The sequence below is a fragment of the Helianthus annuus genome, chromosome 14 (assembly GCF_002127325.2).
Source record: "Helianthus annuus cultivar XRQ/B chromosome 14, HanXRQr2.0-SUNRISE, whole genome shotgun sequence".
Classification (NCBI taxonomy): Eukaryota; Viridiplantae; Streptophyta; class Magnoliopsida; order Asterales; family Asteraceae; genus Helianthus; species Helianthus annuus.
In genome coordinates this window covers 167,930,407-167,934,249 of record NC_035446.2, presented here as the reverse complement: position 1 = coordinate 167,934,249, position 3,843 = coordinate 167,930,407, and the positions used below count along the sequence as shown (strand labels likewise).

The 3,843-nt window shown below is 35.0% G+C and overlaps 1 long non-coding RNA gene across 1 annotated transcript; it reads right to left on the bottom strand.

Moving 5' to 3' along the window:
* Positions 1 to 501: 501 nt before the first annotated feature.
* LOC118486775 lies at positions 502 to 2,694 on the bottom strand. Its single transcript, XR_004879864.1, has 2 exons — positions 2,406 to 2,694; positions 502 to 2,316 (listed from the first exon to the last, which is right to left on the bottom strand). It is a non-coding gene; the product is annotated as an uncharacterized LOC118486775 (long non-coding RNA).
* Positions 2,695 to 3,843: the final 1,149 nt, after the last annotated feature.

Here is a 3,843-nt window from a genome sequence, read left to right as displayed (position 1 = left end):
CAGACCAAACTGACAACTATGTCAAACACTATTGCTGCATCTACATCTGGATTCTCTGTTGGCCTGTACCGATGCAATCAAAGGTATGTTTTTCATGTTTTCCTTCATGTATAAACAGAACTGAACCAACATGGTGTTGCTGACTTGCTCGAATCATCAAACCTTATAAGAGGGTAGTGATATATAAATAGATAAAGAGCGAAAGATGCGTCTTGGAAAGACGCTAAAACCAAGCACCTTGGGATGTCTAAGGTCATAAAAGGACTTATGAATCGGAAACTAGGGATAAGCAAAAAACCAAAAAAACTGCTTCAACCGAACCGAAAAACCGAACTGCACAAAAAAAAAAACAAAAAAACGAGCCGCACAAAAAAACAAAAAAACCAAACTGAAATTTACGGTTCGATTAAGGTTTTACATTTTTTGAAAACTGAATCGAACCGAATAACCTAAAAAATCATTTTTTAAATGTTTGTTAGATATGGATTTAGGAATTATTAGTTTTATACTTGAATGCTAAGTTTATTTGGCATGTAATTTTTATTCAAACCGGAAGTTACATCGAGATAGAAGATAAACGGGCAACAAGCTGCGCCGCTAACCCTTTATGAATAGCAAAACTAAGTCTTTTAAAAACTACATCCGTAGATCGCGGGGTCATAACATTACTGTGCATATCCCTTTGAACTCGACTAAGTAGGTCATGGTTTCGGTTTTACCATAAAACCTAGTCGAACGAAACCGTGCATACCCCTATAGGAAACACATTATCTCATCGATGTGGATGAGCGGATCAATGAAACTCGAAGGTTACTTGATATAAATGCTTTCTTTTGGATCTCCATGCAGAGGAACATTATTGACATTTTAGTGTCTATGTTGTAATTAGCACGCCTCAGGCGACCTCATGTGTTGGCTTGTGGGCTTTATACTGAACGAATGTGACCATGGCACATGAGTAGTGAGCCTCCAAGCGCTTTTGTGGAAGACGCCCCTATGCACATGCATGCACCTCATGTCTTCATCTAGCTAGTTCCCTCCACTCTGCTCCTCCTTGCATTTACAAGTTTGGGATTCCTTTGATTCTCCTGAGCCTCAATTGTTCATCGATTGTTGCACTATGATCTGTTTGATGGTTCTTCACTTTTTCCGCTGCGCTCTCTTTGTTTGATTTGTTCCTGGCATGTGCTCTTTTCGATTGTTCTACATGTTTAGGCCTAAGGTTACATGCTTACACTCTTTTTTTTTTAAAGTAAACTTGATTACCACACCCCTAACTCAAACGGATAAGAGGACACTTCCACTTTTGTGTACTAATTTTTCACAAGTATAAAAAACTTAAAAAGAGTAATGGTTTTATAGAGTAGAGTTAGGTTTTTAGAAATTAAATTTGCATTAAATGTTAATATTTTAGAATCAACGAATAAGTATTTTTTTAAACGGAAAATTTCTTTTATTCCCTGTTGTCTGTGGGACTTGAACCCAAGACCCCCCCCCCCCCAAAGTGTTTTAGAGGCTTTACGTGTAGGCCAATGGACCACCACCCCAGTGGAATCAACGAATAAGTATTGAAAATCGCATTAACTTCTTGAAGGCATAGTAAATGCACTTTTATTTTGAACGACAAAGAATCTCACGTGTAAACCCACCCTGCTCGGGGCTATGTCCAAGGTTGATTCCTCGACTGCCATGAGACCGTACCCCCACGATACGGGGGAATCGGATGAAATCCGTAAACTCTCGCGCCCCCTTAGGTTCGAACCCGAGATTAAAGCTCCGATCCGTCCCTTCACCTAGATGTCCTTTCAAAATAGCCTAAACGAGAATCGAACTTATGTCTCCACTAGAAAGAGGGGACCAAATTACCACTAGACAAAATTCTCAGGACTTTAATATTTAGTTAAAAATCTATATTGTTTGATGTGTTAGTTATAGTTATAGACCATATCTTATTTAGGGCCCTAGAAAAATTTGGGCCCCCAATTTCCAAATTTGTAACATAAAATTACTTTGGGCTTTTTGCAATACATATAAACCATTCCACAGCGAAGAATCAAAATAAAATAAAATACTTACGGACTTTTTTTAAAAGGATACTTACGGAAATCTAGATCTCTGTTCCATAAACAAAATCAAATTACCAACGGAAATCTCGATCTTCATTCCGAAAACAAAGTTAAAATACGGAAGCCCACTAGGTTTGCTGCTTAAATCAGAAGATTTCTAGTTTTTTTTTTTGTTTAAACGACTAATGCTACTCAACTTCTAATCAACATTGGCAGAAGATTTCTAGTATAGGGGAACGTGTGCCACGACCTGTCATGCAGTGTTAAGAATTTAGGATCAGTTTAAAGAAGAAAGAAAAACCAGAAACGAGAAGAGTTATATTAATATCAATTGCTAACCAGTTATCTCGTTTCTGGTTTTTCTTTCTTCTCTAAAGTTGATCGTAACATGCGGCAATGCGAAGTTAGTTTATATATTATCATTATCAATCCTTTTTATTTAGTTACGTTTCTGGTTTTTCTTTCTTCTCTAAAGTTGATCGTAACATGCAGCAACGCGAAGTTAGTTTATATATTATCATTATCAATCCTTTTTATTTAGTTACGTTTCTGGTTTTTCTTTCTTCTCTAAAGTTGATCGTAACATGCAGCAACGCGAAGTTAGTTTATATATTATCATTATCAATCCTTTTTATTTAGTTACGTTTCTGGTTTTTCTTTCTTCTCTAAAGTTGATCGTAACATGCAGCAATGCGAAGTTAGTTTATATATTATCATTATCAATCCTTTATTTAGTTACGTTTCTGGTTTTTCTTTCTTCTCTAAAGTTGATCGTAACATGCAGCAATGCGAAGTTAGTTTATATATTATCATTATCAATCCTTTATTTAGTTACGTTTCTGGTTTTTCTTTCTTCTCTAAAGTTGATCGTAACATGCAGCAACGTGAAGTTAGTGTATATATTATCATTATCAAATCCTTTTTATTTACGTTTGAATGAAATTATCCAAAAAAATTGTCTTACTCGGAAAAATGTCCAAATGTTGTAAACTTAGGATTAAAGAAGACAATGTAAAAATAAACAACCAAAGAAAGCTTACGCTGTTGTTTCTAACTTTTTGTTTAAAACTGGGACTTACATTTTTAATTATGAAAAATTGCTATTTACAATAATTAAAGTGTAAAGTAAAATATTAACTAGGGTTAAGACCCGCCCGCGTTGCGGCGCGGGTACATCGTAAACATTGAATGAATTAGTCCAAACGTTATATGATGTATTAACCATATGAAAACACACATTTCGACGTATCCAGTTGAACTCAATGTAACTTGTATAAGCATTGTGATTGGATCAAACGTAAAGTAAATCAAATTTATATCGAACAATCATAACGTATTATATGTGACCCAACTCATACATAGAAAACGTAACGGGTATGAAGGAAAATATGCATATGTGACCCAACTCATACATAGGACCCGCCCGTTGCGGTGAACTTTTCAAAAGAGAAAAAATGGACACGTTGTGACGGGTCTGTCAAATTTGAAAAAATAGAGCAAAAAACGTTGAGCCTCACATGCACGCTACGAGATGTTAACTCACAAAATTTAGAACGAAACGTAAAACGAAAAGCTTGCGAAAGATAAAAAGTATGGGGGACCAAAGTTGTAAATAATAAAGTGTTGTGTTAAATTATAAAGTGTTGTGTTAAATTATAAAAGATAGAAAACTTTGGGTTGAAAGTAAAAAAAAAATAAAAGGGGTCAAAATACAAAATATTAAAAAGTTTGGGTAAAAAGTGAAAAATCAAAGTATTTTTTTTTTTTTTTTTGAAAA